Below are 17,485 nucleotides of genomic sequence, written 5' to 3'. Positions count from 1 at the left end.
CATAGTGTTATATGGAGAGGAGATGTAGCACTCAGATGAATCTGAATTTGATTTTCTAAAGTACCATTTCTAACTGTGTGACTTTGGGACAGTCATTCAATATCTTGAACTGTATCATTTAGGCATATCATATATTTGAGAGTGGTTGAGAAAGTTTAAGATAATATATGTGTAATATGGCATCTTGCTGGGTAGGAACAGACTTAATATTCAAGCATGGGGACTTAGGCATCATCCTATTCTACCTGCTGGAAAATGCTCTTCAAACTATGGGTATGATATATTGGTGACACATAAGATCATTTTAGTGGGTTTGACTACCATTAAAAAATTGAAAATAATAGTCAAATAGAAAATATCAAATTTCACTGGACATAGAGAAGGTCTGTCAAATATTTATTTTAAATGAATGTATCTGTAGCTGAGGCTAAATGTATTGTTTCCTGTTTGAAATCTGTAGCATTAGAGGGCCTATCTGTGTTTTGTAAAGACAAAACCTCTTAATGGTCATAGAACATTGAGGGATAAAAGGTGAGTAGCTGCATTCCTTGGTTTGCTTTTGCCTGAGGCTCATGGGCCCATAAAAAGATCTTGAAAGCTGTCTGCCTTTAGGTTTCTGATAGACACAGTTATGTCTGAAGGACTAGAGTTAAAGAAATGAAGGACACTAGAATTTAGGGATTGAGGGATTGTCAACTAGGCTCCTGAGAGAAATGAGAAGTCTGACTGAGTGAATAAGATTCAGTACAGTTTTGCCTATCAGCAGAGGTGGCAATACTTTCAATTTATAATATGAACTGCTGAGGCTGAACACTTTCTGACTTGTTCTCTAGCGTCACCTCTATGCTCTGTAAAAGAGAAAGTAGGGTATATGTGTGTTTGTGTGCACATGTGTGTGTATGTAAGGGGGTGTAGGGATGAAAGACTGTGTTATTTGTGTCCAAGTCACTCTGCTGAAGACTTCCTATACCTTACCACAGAAATTTGGGTAGTGGAGTTATAAAAATAATCAACATGGGCCCAAGCAAATCAACTGTGTGGGCCTTCTTTAGAAAACTGTTTACTAGGTGGAGAAAATGTTCATTTTTTGGCCAAAGAGTGAATGATTGCCAGGCAGAGGTAGGTAGATAGAGAGCTCCCTGGGAGGTAGTAGAAGGAGCAAACACCTGGAGGAGCAATGGAGGTCAGTAATGTGACATAGGGCACTGCCTGTGGGCAGAGTGGAGGTCAATGGTCTAGAGATAACCGACAGAGATGTTACCAGCAGCCTGTGTGGTAAATCAACAATATGGCGGACGGAACGCACTGAGAGAGAGCAGAACCACAGCGGACAGTAGGGCAGAGGGTCTACAGAGGTTGTGGGAGAGGTCTGGGTTTTTTTTCCCCCCTCATCTTTGTGACTCTCAAGAAGACCCTGAAGTGGGTGCACCTGAGCTTCTTGTACTGACAGGTGGATACTACTCACTATAAGGGCAGAGACCCGTATGACAATATATGGGTCCTAGGAGCCACCAGCTGGGCCAGGGAGACCTCCCAATTTGAGAGTTTGCTTAACAAATGATAGTTACTCCTGTCATCAGAACTCTTTCTCTGTTATTAAATATAGATCAAGAAACTTTCTCATCTCCAATTTTTTGAAGAGCACTATATTGAACGTTTACATTCAAGTTCTGACTCCATCCAGCTTCCGTTAGTCTTTACTTGTCTAAGCTTTCTGAGCAGCAGTTTTCTACCAGAGTTTGTTGTGCAAATTAATGATAAAATGTGTGCAAAATCACTTTGTAAACCATTTAGGATGTGTGAACATGAGTCAGTAAAAAAATTACAGTTTCATTGGCACACTTGGTGGCACTTATAATTAGTTTTGTAGATTTGAGTTTTGTTTTTATGATGAACCATTGATATCTTGTATTGAATAATTACCACTCCCCAAGCCCATGCACTTATTTGGTTGGTTGTTTCTTTGAACAGATTACAGATGATATCCCCTTTTCTCTCTCTCTCTCTTTTTCTTTAACAATGTTTGTAATTTTTAGAATTCTATACATTACCACCATCAGCTTGTCAGTACTCTTGGTTTGGGGAGTGTGAGAAGAGAAGGTAAAGTGGAGAAAAAAGGAGGTAATGAGTTTATCCTTAAATCACAGCAGAACAAGGAATTCCAAGCAAACCTAAACTACTACAACACTGCCTGCCAATGTAAATCTCTTAAGTTCGATTGATATTGACCTCTGTAGCCTTCACTGTCTATTATAAAAGTGGTATTTATCACTAATCATCCTTCTACTGAGTTTTCTTATAGATGTCTTTTCTTCCCATTCCTAGCTACAAACCTAGTTTTCTAGGTTTTTGTTTTCTACGACCATGCATTATAATGTATTCTAGAATTTCTTACATACTGTTGGAGTTCAATAAATTCAATTGATTAATATTGAAAGTTTTATTATTACATTCCCTTTACTATCTCACTATTCCTCATTGAGTTATTCCATTGTCACTTAATCCTCTTCTTTATTTTTTTCTCCCCCAAAGTATTTTTTATCCTTGTGTTACATTTGTGTTTCCAACTGCGAATAAAAAATGCTTAGAGAGTGGTTACAAAATAGCGTGCACTGGACAGGAGGAGCGGGCTGGCCCTGGGGTCCTGTCACGTCCTATCACTTCTCCGCTTTGACGGCGTGACAAGGGGCCTGGCATCTGGACGGGGTCAGTCGGGCAGGGCCGGGGCGGCTCCAGGAATGACTGTGGAGGACAGAGGGCCCGGCGCTGGGGCCAGACGCGGCGTCCCCACTCCTGCTTGCCGTGTGGTCACCTGCGCTTCCATGTTGTGCGGCTTCTGAGTCTGCTTCAGCCGCTTGAGCGTGGGCTCAGCTGCGCGGCCCCCACCGTCTTGCTCGTCCACTCATCCACCAGCTTGCGCAGATCATCCGCGAAGGTGCCTTTCTTGTTGTTGCTGTTGTTCACCTGCGCCTGGACGTGCAGGGTGGGCTGGGGCCAGGCTGCTGGTGGAGGACCCTGCGCTGGAGGCCACGACCCTGAGCTGCCACACCCGGGGGTTCAGCAGCTGGCCCGCCTTCAGCTTGCGCTCGCTGGTTTTCCTCCGGCGGCCGGTAGGGGGCGCCGTGTGGAAGAAGCCCACGTTGGGGGGCAGCGGCTCGCCCAGCCGGTGGTAGGGAGCCTCGATCTCCTGCCTCTGCGGGCTCTGAAGCTCCTACATCCCTTCAGGAGCTTCTTCCGCAGACTCCGCAGCTCCTTCTTTATGTCGGCGTCCTCGAGCTCCGAGTCATTGCCGCTGTTGATGTAGGATGACTGGGAGTGGAAGGAGGTCACGCTGACGGTGGGGACCTTCACGCCTGCCCTGCCAGGCGCCCTGGCCCGGAGAGCCGGCCTGCGAGGGCCTGTGCAGGAAGGCGGTGGCCTTCTTCACCAGGTCGCTGGCCACGCCCCGCCGCTGGGCAGGGACTCCTGCTTCTGCACCGCGGGCCGCCCCTGAGGGCGCTCGTCCCCAGAGTCGCTGGCCACGGGCTCGCCCAAGCTGACCTCCACAGAAGAGGCGGTCTGCACCCGCCGCACCGCCAGCCTCACGTCGGGGCTGGAAGGCTCCTCTCCAGGTAGGCGTTGGGGGCGGAGTACCCCAGGCTGTGGGGGGAGGCCAGCGTCCACTCGTCCCGCGTGCTGACCACTGGGAAGCGGCCACGGCCTTGGCTGGCGAGCTGCCATCCTGCTGCCCTGGCCGCTTCCGAGGGCACCCTGAGGCACGGGCGCGGAACGTCTGGGTGTGGCCGGCCTGACCGCCGTCCGGGAAGGTGCCTGTGCAGCTCTGAAGGAGCTCCGCCGAGCTTTCCCAGGGACCCCGCTGTCCATGGCTGTGGGTTCCACTTTAAGTACAGGGCTCACATCCTGGGGGCGCTGGGCGCCATGGGGGAGTCTGAGGCCACCTGCCCTCCGTCTCTGTCAAAGAACAGCAGAACAGCGCGCTGCCGGGAGACAGCTCTGCTGTCTTTGATGATGCGCCTTGCTCTGTCACACCCCCTCCAGCAGGGGCCAGTTCTGACTTTTCCAACAGGGGCTGCAGCAGCTGGCCATGCCCAGGGACCATGTCAATAGGCACCAGGGGCAGGGCCAGGTTTCCTCCACAGGCCTCTGTGCCAGGCCAGTCCCCTCTCAGGGGATCCAGGGGGAAGTCTCTGTCGCCCACCTCCACGGGGGGCCCAGCTGAGGCTGAGGAGGTGGACACGTGCTCCTGGTAGAGCAGGGTCCACAGCTTCTCATCTAGGCTCTTAATGGTGCTGTCCGCAAAGCCCACCCTGGGGGGTGGCCCTTCCCCATCTGATTCCAGGGCCGAGGGTGGCTGTGGGGGAGCGGCGGGCCCCACGGGTGGGCTCGGGAGCTGGGAAGCCTCGAAGCTGACGGCCCTCACTGCGGTGGAGAGTGGGGGAGGGGGCTGCCCCAAGCCCGGCTGTGGGTCCCCCTTGGGGGGCGGGGGCTGGACTCGGGTGCAGCAGCCAACAGGAGTTCCCCGGGGCACTCCTGAGCCTCCTTGGCTCAGGAGGGCTCCCCCAGACCCGCGGCACAGCGGGAGGGCTCTGGAGGTGGGGCACAAGGTCCTAGGCCCACCGCCAGGGGCTGTGCAGCAAGCTGCGCATCGTGAATCTCCACTAGCGGCTGGGGGGTCTTGAGCTCACGGGTCGTTCCCTGAGGGGTCCTTGGCCCCCCTGCCCGGATGGCAGTCCCTGACACTGGCTCTGGCATAGTGCCGGTGGCTGGTGCAGCTGCGTCTTGGGGCAGAGCAGTCACGGGAGGGGAAGATGGTACCAAAGGGGCGGGTGTCCCCCGGGAGGGTTGCCGGGGCCGGTCTGGCTCGGGAACTGCTGACCAGCTAGGAAGCCAAGGTTGTTCCTGCAAGGGCAGCTGGTCTTCACAGTGTGCTGGGTCTTGGCTGGCTTCTGGCTGCAGGGAGCTGAGAGGAAGTGGGGGTGAAGATTCAGGGGCCTCAGGACCCAGGTGCTTGGCCAAGGACAGATGACAAACCACCTTTCTCGTGTGCAGGACGTTCTGCTGATACATGGGAGTGTTGGCTGGGGACTGCCTGACATAAACTCTGAAACCTTTGTTGTTAGTGTAGTTGACAATTGTGTGTTCTCCTTTTCTTGTTCACTAATTCCTTCTGGTTGGTATATTAACACAGCCATTTAAGGTGCTGATATTTCTACTTTGAAAGTAAAGATCATAGAATTTATTGCAAGGTTTAACAAATGTTTACAGAATGCCCACTACCTCTGAGACACTGTGTAAGATCTGTACCAACATCATTCTATTTGGAGATCTATTTTTGTGGTCCGTCTGAAAAGACTGGCTGTGGAATTGTTTCTTGCAGGTCAGTGTTAAACCTCTATTTGTTAAAATGAAATTTCTGTTTTCTCTCTAGAACTTTTATATGTGAAATTTTATTGCAAAGTAAATAGGTTATACTTCCCCTAGATTGTGACCTCTGTGAAAACCAGAGCTGTATGCATCTAAATTTCAATCCCTAAAGTGGGTAATACAATAGTATTCTTTATGTGGATGCTCAATGACTGTTGAAAATAGTTGTGTAGACAGCACCTTAGCAATATTTTAATACTGTGATTCTAAATTTCCTTTTTCTCCTTTTTTTCTCCCCCTAACCTCTATTTCTAATTTTCAAATGTGTCTCTAGATGGAAGTTATGTTGGGAAAATCACTTCTTTTTTACACATACACTTTACACACAATTTTTTTTTTAATTTTATGCAAGAGCCTCTTTAGATAAATTTCATAGTTTTGCAAATCTTAAATGTATTTAAAATAAAATTCAGTATTAACATTTCCATCAACCTTTAGTTTTTAGCTTTCTACTTTGTTAACTTTACACTCTGCATATGTAACTTTTCATTGTTTAAAAATTTATTTATTTTTAGTTGATAAAAATTGTATATATTTATCATGCACACATTGTTTCAAAATACGTATATATTATGGAATGACTAAATTGAGGTAACTAACAAATGAATTACCTCACATACTTATCATTTCTTGTTTTCACTAAATCAACCAGTTCCTAAAATAACTAGAAATTTACATTTAGTATAAATTACGTAATAAAAGATATCAAAAAATTTTTCCCAAGTGTTTGAAATAATTTCCCTAGTAGAACAATTCTGTTCTATTGCTTTTAGAAAAAAAGAATGAGCTTGTCTTTTGTATTTTTACTTTTGTCACGTTGGAATCATTTTCTAAAATAACCCAAGAATAATCTATTTCTTTCAAGGCACAATGATGCCATTTTTTTAGAAATCTATAAGAAAAGCCACTGAAGAACACAAAGTTATTATAAGCTAGGGTTCTCACAATTTAGTGTGCATCAGAATCATCTGTGGAGATAATTTAAACACAGATTGCTGGGCCCCACCTCCAGAGTTTCTGAGTCAGCAGGTCAGGAATGGGGCCTGAGAATTTGTATCTATAAGTACCCAAGTGATACTGATGCTGCCTTCCGAAGGTCACACTTTAAGACCTACTGCTAGATCACTTCTATAGCCTTATAACCTGCTGGGCTCCAAATAACTTCAAAAAGAAACTTTCTGGAAACCTAAATATATGATTAAATGAATGTAATTTCTGGAATGAATTTGAGATGAACTGTTAATATTTTTACCTGCAGAATTTTTTTCTTAATAGTCAAGAAAAGAAACTTTAGGCTGAACAATAGTACCTATAATAATAGCTTTGCATCTTTAAAATATTGCCTTTAGTATTCTATAATTTCTAAAATTACTTGTAAAATATTTATACATTTATTTCAGGAATAGTCACTGACAGCCTAGTGTGTGCCAATCTCCAGTAACAGATACATTAGTACGCAACATAGATATGGAGTTTACATGTACATTTCTATGATAATGCATCTGATACGGTTATAGTGATTTTGACAGCCATTTAAAGCACAGCAGGCTCAACATGAGGGCTGTTATTGAAATATGCCATTCGCAGTTTTTGTTAGAGTTCATTCGTAATATAAAATAGCATGACAACACTGCATTTAAATTTTTGAGGAAATAAAATTTTTAGCAAATTTTGTTCTGATTCTGAAAACTGACTGACAGATGGAGTGCCTTTGCAGGAATTTGACTGACTTTTTATAAGAGGCAGCCGGTTTTTGTCTCCTCTCAGAGTGGTGTATGTGAGGTCATTAATTATTTCTAGACACTTACTGTTATATAAATACATAACACTTATATAACATTTACTATGTGCTTAGCACTTCATATATATTAACATTTAAATAACTTCTTACATATTAATTTCCTATAATAATCTGTGAGATGAGTACTATTGATATATCTATTTTATAGATTAGGAAACAGGCCCAGAGAAATTAAATAACTTTCCCAAGCTGCATAGCAGGTAAGTTATTTTAGCAATCTGCCTCTAGAGCCTACTCTTTACCACCACGTTCTACTGCCCTCTATGTGGTGTTTTTGGTACTTACCAGATATTGTAATGTTTTACCATGTAATATGCTTCTTAATAAGCAAATATGTTTCTTTTCCAACTAGTAGTAAGGTCTTTGAGGGCAATTTCTAGGTCAATTTCTTGTAACCTATAAAGTGTCAAGCACAAATACTTTACATGTAATTGGTGTGTAATCAATACTTTTAAATGGACTAATCAGTCTATTAAAAATATTATAGTGAAACTCCCAGTTGTACAATATTAGAAAATAAAAGTCTTTCCCTTTTCTTTTCTAAAGATAGATTAGAGCAATCAAGCTAAGGACATGCCTATTTTCTTTCTTGAAATATAAATGAAAATCTTCCTTATATACCTAGATCAAAGAATATAGTTATATAAATTTAACTACCGTGAAAGACATCATTATTAGTTTAATGAAAAGACTGAAAATTAGACCGTAAAAATTGAAATGAAATTAGAAAACCAAAATATTGTAGAGCTAGATGGAAACTTAGATAGCATATCATCTAACTCCCTTATTTTGTTTATTAAGCAGCAGAGGAATAGAACAGTTGAGTTACGTACTCTAGGTCAATGGCATAGCTAATGGTTACTAGGAAAAAAAAACAAACTAATCTCTCAACTTTAAGATTTTTTTTTGTTTGTTTGCTTTTTTTTTTTGCAGTATTCCCTTTAGTTTTAGTTTTTAAGAGAGTACTACCTAGGCTAGAGTAGATCATTATGTTTTAAAATGTTTCGAGTCTCCCAAACGAAATGTATTCCTTTCAGCAAAGAAAATATGTAAACTCTAACAATATAGATTTCTAGACTTCCAATAAGAGGTATAGAAGAATTTAATGTCATTGTTTCAATATTGTATCTAGATGTTTGTATGGAAGTATATTAGTCCCGAGTATTGGTCTGCCTTCACTGTGTAACAAATTACAGTGGCTTAAAACAACAGCCTGTTTGTTTAGTTTGGCAGTTTGTGCTGGGCCATTTCTCTGCTGTTACTTGGCCGGCCATCTGGGGCCTGGATAACCTCGTTTGACTATATTCATACGTCTGGTGATTGACCAACTCTCAGATGGAGTATGAATGTGACTGGGCCACAATAAGCTCATCAACCAGTAGGCTACACTGGATTTATTCACGAGGTGGCAGTGGCAGAAGTCCCAGGAACAGCAAGTGTGTGAGCCCTAACGTGCAGGAACTTTTCAACCCCATGCTTGTATCATGTTTGCTAATGTCTCATGTACATGGAAAATTTTATGGCTAACTTAGATTCAAGAGGTAGAAGAATGGATTCTGCCTTTTTATGGGATGAGGGATAATTATGATCATTTTAATAATCTATTACAGTCTGATCACAAGTAATTCATTTTCCTCCTACTTTCAAAATACTCAAATCTCCCAAGACTCCCAGTGTCACATTTCTAGCATTAGGCTGGAAGTTCAGGATCTTATGATTTAAATAAGGTTTGGATATGGCTCCTTGGATGTGTTCCACTCTCTCCTATAAACTAAAGAGACCTTTGAACTAAAAATACAAGTTATCTGCCTTTCACCTACTATGGTGACACAGGGATGGGATAATTACAATTGATTTTTCCATTCTAAAAAGGGAAGAACATGAGGCAGGCAGATAGCAGGCAATGATCCCTAGCAATTTTGAAATCCCACAGGGCAAATGCTGTCAGGTCTTCTGACTGCAAAGCCAGAGAATGTTTCTTGATTAGGGCCTAGTTTTGCTTGATACAAGTTGCTTCTCTGTACACAATTCCTAACTCTTCTATGGAAGTGGTTTTTTAGTCCATTGTTCTTCATGATTTTGACTCCACCCTTTCATCTCTTAGCTCTCATCCTCTGAAATATTATTTTCCCACAAAAATTGCTTTTGTTTGCACTGAGCAGGCTTCTCAGTCTGCTTTCTCCCACAGAAAGTTGAGAAATGGTTGTTTTTTCAAGCCAGTTAACTTGTCTGTATAAAGAAAAAACAAAACAAAACTTAATGGCTTAAAAAAAACTACCATTTTTTTAGCTAAGAATTCAGTGGGCTTTCAATTTGGGCTGAGCTCAGTGGTGACTCTTTTGATCTGAGGTGGGCTTGGCTCATTTCCATTGGAGTAGCTGATGCATCTGCTGTTAGTCTGCAAGGTGGCTGGGAGATGGCTGATCGAGGATGGCCTCACAAACTTGTCTGGTAGTTGGCTGGCTGATATCTGGAGAGATGGGGTAACTGAGCCATGTGTCTCTCATCATCTGTCAGATTCGCTCAAGCTTATTCATGTGATGGTGGTGACAAGGGGTCCCAAGAGTGAAAATGGCAAGTCTTAATATGCAAATGCTTTTCAAGTCTCTGCTTGTGTCACAATTTGCTAATATCCTATTGGCCAAACCAATTCACATAGCTTATCCACATTCAAGGGCTGGGCAAATAGACTCTGCCTCTTCATTGGAGAGATGGACAATTGTGGTCTTTTAACAGTCCACCACGTTCTGGAACTATTTTCCATTACCACAGTCCAATGTACACAGGCTGATTTTTTAGCACCCATGGAATTCACAAGAAAAGTGAAACTTTTCTCACCTCTATATTTTCAAGAGTGTATTTGCTAGAAGTGACTTCAATTCTATTCATTGTAGATATAACAAATACTCCATTTTATTTTAATTTTTTCTTTTTAATAATTATTGATACATAATGGTATATATTTATGGGGTACATGCATTTCAATATAAGCATGCAATGTGTTATGATCAAATCAGGGTAATTGGAATATTCATCACCTCAAGCATTTATCATTTCTTTGTATTAAGAACATTCCAATTCCACTCTTTTAGCTACTTTGAAATGTACAATAAATCACTTATTAAACATAATCTCTCTATTGTGTTATCAAACACTAGATCTTATTCCTTTTATCTAACTGTACTTTTGTGTCCACTAACCATCCCTTTTTCATCCCCTCTCTCCCCATCGCCCTTCTCAGTCTCTGGTAACCATCATTCCACTGTCCATCTCCATGAGTTCAATTTTTTTTTTTTCAGTTCCCACATATGAGTGAGAACATGTGGTATTTGTCTTTCTCTGTCTGGCTTAGTGCACTTAACGTAATGTCCTCTAGTTCCATCCATGTTGTTGCAAATGACAGGATTCAGTGCTAATACCCAGTGTTATAGCGATCTTAGGGTGATTTTAAAGAGTCACCTAGTTCATCAAATATTGTGGCAGTTGGCAGACTTTACGGAAAAAGTGCCTTGATCTAGAGTCAGAATTGTTTATCAACATATATAAGGAGTTTGCTAAGAAAAACATAGATGGCTCTAAACTTGTTAAATATCAGAACTGATTGTTTTCTTCTGAATTTGTAACAATTTGAGAAGTATGTAACTTTGAATCAGAAACTATAATTTTCTTTTATTTATGTTCTTGAGCTGCAACAAGTCACACATTTCCTAAAGTCTATTGAAGCAAGATAACAAAAGTTGGCATGGTTCGTATAACATTGGGAGACTATATTGAATATAAGCCATTGAGTTTATGTTAAATTGTGTTTTGTATTTTAAAATTGTGGGCAGTAGAAAGCAAATAAATTTGGTAAGGAAGATATATACATAAAGGCATATTATGAGTGCATTTTGAACATTCTTTTTGTCATTTATAAATCAGCCTTTAGCCATATGTCTTCAATAGCAAAAATGCAAAATATCTATTTAAAATAATCTTGAAGCAAGTAACATGGTGTATGGTACATGTAACTATTTTTCATCACCTCTCTACAAGTTCACCATCTGGACTCAAGTAGTTTTCAGATGGTTGAACAGGTTTTTGTTCTGCTTCATTTTACTTGTTTTTTTTTTTTAAATTATAGTTTTGCTAAGAATGAAGATAAATAAAGATAAAAACAAAAAACATAGTAGAATTGTGCATCGAGGAAGGATGTGTTCTATATTGAAAACTAATAGAGTAAATTGCAAGAACAAGGGGGATATGTGGGGAATGGTAATTATTTTATAGATGGTTATAGTACCTTCTACTTTGTTAACTGAAGATATTTAATTTTTTAGTTGAAAAAATAACATTTAATATGCCAGTACAGACATTGTGGACTGTCTTGTTCATTTATTCAGTTTTTTTAAAAATAATGGATTTTATTATCATAAGCTTCTGAATTGTCCAATCTGTTTGTTCTCTGTGCAACAACACTGAAATCAGCAAATGAAATCAACTTTCATTAGCAAATGACTCTCTTTATATGAAATTTTTTTTAATGTAAGTTAGATTCATTTTATTCATTAGTAAAAGAAAGTATTAGAACTTGAAGCTAACTTTTTAATTAAAATCTTTATCATCAATATACATTTCATAGACTGAAATATAAATGAACAATAGCCAGATTAAATATCAAAATAGAATCTGCAGCAGCCAGCCCAGCAAGTCACACAATAATCCCTTGTAGCATTCAGTCCAAAATGGCCAGGACAAAAAAAAAAAAAAAAATGTCCAGGACTTGATTAATAATTGGCAGCTTCCTTAATGTTGGTCCCTGCTTCCAACTTAGGATCAACTGGAGAAAGCCAAATACGTACTTCTACCAAATTGCATAGGATACCCCACTTCTAGTTAGCTGCCAACCGCCTCCAGGCAGGGCACACCTGCAGCCTTCTCTTCTTTCCTCTCCCTTCCTTTGAGATTTTGCCAAACACAAGTAATAATGATTGAGTCACTTGCTATATCTTAGACTCTGCTTGTTGTCATTTGAATGATCTTCATCTATCTCCACATGTTTTTTAAGGTCTTCCTCTCTTAGCACTCTGAGATTACATCTGTATTGGTTCTTATCATTGTAGAGAGCAATAGCCTGCCTTCGCCATGAGACCGAGATTCCCTGGAGGAAGGGGATCACCATGTATGACAATGTCTGCTACACAGTAAGTTCTCAGAAATACTTGTCCATTTATTTGTCTAATTGGTGGCTTCTATTCTTAGAACTGTGTTATTTGTAGTACATCAAGTGATTTTATACGTGGACTCTAATCTCAAAGTACAATTTCTCATGACTTTTCTAGGTAAAACTTGCCTGTGCAACTTTTGATTATTCCCAAAGATAATTGGCTCGTGCCTGAAAACAATATAACGTCTCTTCAGACTCAGGGACAGCTATTTATATGCAGTATTTTTCCTAGTTTCATAAAATTTCATAACTCATTAGGCCATTTTACTCTTGCTTAGTTTTAAGTCAATTCCCTGTTTAGTAGTTCCGCATTAGTCACTCTCCATGTAAATTTATTCCTGCCAGTTCATTAAAATCTTAATGTTCTGGAATTACAGGTCTATTCAAGATGACAGAATCGTATTTATTCTGTTTTCTCCTACTATGTAAGATAGTCTTATGCTAGAATTTGTTCATAAATGACTGGTGTAGGTTAAAGGAAATTGAACAACATTTAGAGAAAAAAAATATTCTTCATCAAAAATGTTTGTCTTGGACTCTTTCTTTGAGTATCTCTTATTTCATTCTATTCTATTCTATTCTATTCTGTTCTATTCTATTCTATTCTATCCTGCTCTGTATCAATAAACAATAGAAGAGCAAAGCAAGCATTTTCTTTGGCGATGTTTATTCTTTTCCGATGACTAAAAGATTTTTCTAACAGTTTCTTATCTGTTGAAAATACAGTTTATTCTCTATCCTTTCCTCCCCTACCTTCTCTCCTCCTTTTCTTCCTGTCATTCTTCAAATATTTTTGAGCATTTATTAGGCATTGGGAACACAGTAATGAACAAGGCAGATATGAGATTCTTGTCTTCACGAGACTTACGTCTTAATGGAAGACAACACACAGTAAATTAACAAGTAAACAAGATAGCTAAATGTTATGGAAAATGCTATTAATTAAATAAAAAGGGTGATGCAATAACAGACACTAAAATTTGGTTGTAGTTGTTCTTCAGGAAAGACTGTCAGAGAAGGCCTTTCTAAGGAGCAGACATTTAAGCCGAGACCTGAAATTTGAGTGAAATTCCTTCTTTCAAGGATCTTCTCAAAACATCAAAATTAGTTGTTTTACAAAGCAGAACATTATACCTGTGATAATCTGACTTAGGTAAATATATACATTCACATTATCGGTAGAACCTTCTGGGGAGTAGGGACAGAGTATGCAAAATTTTATTCCCTTTTACTTTAGTTATATTGATTTAATTTAATATTTTTTAAATCACAGGAACAAATCAGTAGAAAAATGAGCAATAGGATATACATAGTCACTTCGTGAGCAGAAAAAAAATACTTGTAAGTGTAGGAAAGATCCTCAAACATTTTAGAAATACGAAAATTGAAAACAGCAATAAGGGAATTGTTAGTCTGTTTTGTGTTGCTATAAAGGAAATACCTGAGGCTAGGTAATTTATAAAGAAAAGAGGTTTATTTGGTTCATGTTTCTGCAGACTGCACAAGAAGCATGGTGCCAGAATCTGCTTATGGTGAGGCCTGCAGGGAGCTTTTAATCAAAACAGAAGGCGAAGAAGGCACAGGTGTGTCAGGGGTCAGAGAAGGAGCAAGAGAGGAGATGGTACCAGACTCCTTTCAACAACCAGCTTTTATATGAGCTAATAAAGCAAGAACTCACTCATTTTCATGAGAAAGCACCAAGGCATTCATGAGAAATCTGCCCCCAAAGACCTCCGACCAGGCCCCACTTCCAACACTGGGGATCAAGTTTCAACGTGAGATTTGGAGGGGCCAAACATCCAAACCATATCAATACTTTTTCCCCACAAGGCAAAAATTGTACAGATTAATCATAACCAATGTTTTTTTATTTTTTTTCCTTTTTTTCCTTTCCTCTTCTGTCTGCAATGGTCTCCTCTAATTGTTTGCAAGGCTAGCTCCATTTTATCAAGGACATTCTTTGCCTTCATGGCTTTAGCATTTTAGATGAATATAGGCCATTTGTTTTGAAAAATCTCCCTCAATTTGGATCCCTCTGATGTTTCCTCATAATTAGATTCAATTTATGTGTTTTTGGCAAATGTGCCACCAAAGTGATATAGTGTTCTGCTCCATGCATCATATCAAGAGGCACATTATATGAATTTTATATATTCCTGGTTATATTAATTTGGATCACTTGGTTAAGGTGGTGGCTCCAAGGTTTCTCAACTTCAAAATTACTATATTTATCTTAGTAGATAATAATTATTTTATAGTGACATACTTTAAACTATTTAAAGATCCTACTACTTCTCAAATTTTTGCTTACTGGTTTTAACATCCGTGGGTGGTGAGTCTTGCCTGAATCCATTATTATTGTGATGACTATTAATGGTGATTTTCTGATACTATTATTGCTTCTATATTTATTAGTGGATGGCTTTCTCTTCTCATTCATCCATCATTTCATACTTCTGTTCATTCCTTTATATCAGTGTGTAGTCATAATACTTTTCTGTCATTACCTATTTTGAAATTGAAATTTGCTACCATTACCTATTTTGAAGTCTCAGATTTGACTGAGTTTCTTCCTTCCTTCAAATTGACTACTGTATCCTTTTGGCATATCCTTATTATTATTTGAGAAATTCTGGCAGGTTTACCTGTACTTTTCCCAATCCTGGAATTAGTCCATTCTTCCAGAAATGATAGTTCTTTTTAATGGAGTATGGTATTTAGAAACCAAGGTCTATGTTCTATCCATGTTCATTTCTACTGAGGGGTTGTTTTTTCTAGGCTGTCTCCATGAGCAGAGATAGAAAATACATGTACACACACACACACACACACACACACACACACACACACATATCTTTCTGTCTACATTAAAAAGTGAGTTTATATTGATACTGCTAATTGAACAACACAAATTCCATTTGGGCCTTCCATGTTGTAGTTCCCTTCTCCAACAATAACAAAACAGAATTTTATTGTTTGCAATAAATTTGTTTATATTCTCAATTTTAGTATATATATATATTTATTTCAAATTGTCTAATTGATACTACTGTGAAAAATAAACCTACTAAGTTTTGAGATTTGCTTGCAGTTCCTTTTTACTTTACCTTGAGTTTATATAGTAAAAAATGCTGTATTCGATTGTAACTTAGATTAATAAGTTTTCCATTTGTTTCTAGTGCTAGTAAACCAGTGATTATTGCTGTTATTTCCCTTTACTTTCAATGCGTATTTACATTTACTACCAATTTACCAATTCATGGTTTTTGTTTGTCAATTTTTTTCTTGAAAAAAGAGATTTTTATAGATTTTTTTACTCTCGTGAGATCAGTAGTATTCCAGTAATGTGTCCTTTTCAGACTTCGTTTGTTCTGAAGCTGGAGGTCCCTTTTAGCTTCTCATTAGCCATGTTGCCAGAAGGAGAATTCCAGTCTTCCTTTTCAAATTATATTGAATTTATTGGATTCAGTATTTTCTTATTATAGCCCAATATTCTACATAATGATTAAATAAAGTATGTTTGCCTTTTATTTCTGAGATTTTACTTACAACTTTCTGGTTCATGTTTTTGTAGTTAATAATTTTGCTTAAAATCATTTTCATTATACTCTGTCTTTTAAGCTAAATTGCTTAATTCTTTTATCTTTTGAATTTTCCATGATTCTATCCAGAGTTCTAATATTTTTGCCTGTCCTATTCCTTATAACTATTTATGTCTCCTTGAAATTATTAAATTCATAAGGAATATGACAAAATATGGACTTTTAAATTTACATTTGAAGATTCTTCAAATAATATAGTTATCACATAATTCTAAAATTAAATATAACAGCATTTCTTACATAGGCTCCTCTTTCAAATTGTTTTATTAAAGTTTACTTAAGTAATTCTATGTTTGTTTCATCTAAAGATTTTTCTTTCTTTTTTTTTTCTGAGACAAGATCTTGCTCTGTTGACCAGGCTTGAGTCCAGTGTTGTCATCACAGCTCACTGCAACCTCAAACTCCTGGGCTCAAGAGATCCTCCTGCCTCAGCCTCCCCAGTAGCTGAGACTACAGGCACATACTACAGCTGATTTTTAAAAAATTTTTTGTAGAGACAGGGTCTTGCTGTGTTACTCAGGCTGGTCTCCAACTCCTGGCCTCAAGCAATCCTCCTGCTGCACCTGGCCCATCCCAGGATTTCTATCAGTATGTCTACGTAATTACTTTTTAATCTATTGAACATAATGAACTTTGAGTTATTGAGTTAAAATTTCATGATAGTGAGCTTATATTTTGCCATTTAAAGATTATTATCTTATTTTTTTATCTGGTTCTGAATATATGTCCATTTATTGAACTTGAATAAGGTGTTACTGTTTAGACAGATTAGAATTAAATGGACTGATTTTATGATAGTGTCTCAAAATCATACTTGAAAATGTAATTTCATATTATATTTGTTTTACTTATTTAATTTAGAATCCGTGTACATAGTTCATAGGTTGATTCAATTTTAATAAATTCATACTTTCACAATTCACAATTTATTCATCACCCATTTCTCAATATGTATTCTTTTATAAGTAAGGTTTAGTACCTTCTCTTTCTTTTTTTTTTTTTTTTGGTAAAATATAATATTTTTTTAAATTCCATAATTGCTTTAGAATTACATTTATAAAGTTTTTTCATAACTCAATAATGTTTCTTTTTATTTAATTTTTTATCTTTGTTGCTTTCTACATATAATTAAAATAAAATACTTTGTTTCTTATTTTTATTATTCATAAGTTTCAAATAATAAATTTCAAAATGCAAATTTCATACATTAGTTTAAGCTTTCTAAAATTCATGTATTGTAACTCAACTGTTTGCTATGAGATGTGGGCCACAGAATAAAGACCTATACATTTCACAGAGTGTCATTACATGACTATAATTTAATGCCATGAGATTTTTATTGTGATTGAAGGATAATTATAGAACATCACCTACCACAGTAGACTGTGTACCTTTGTTTCCTCAACTAAAAAAATTAAAATCAATAACATCTATCTCAGGAATTGCAAATTT

At 38.6% G+C, this 17,485-nt stretch overlaps 1 pseudogene; it reads right to left on the bottom strand.

The window, feature by feature from the left end:
- Positions 1-2,707: 2,707 nt before the first annotated feature.
- The window catches only part of LOC105826301, a 59,799-nt pseudogene continuing 45,021 nt past the window's right edge, over positions 2,708-17,485 (bottom strand).

The sequence above is a fragment of the Propithecus coquereli genome, unplaced genomic scaffold (genome assembly GCF_000956105.1).
Source record: "Propithecus coquereli isolate 6110/MARCELLA unplaced genomic scaffold, Pcoq_1.0 Scaffold88, whole genome shotgun sequence".
Lineage (NCBI taxonomy): Eukaryota > Metazoa > Chordata > Mammalia > Primates > Indriidae > Propithecus > Propithecus coquereli.
This window is presented reverse-complemented; position numbering and strand designations above follow the sequence as displayed.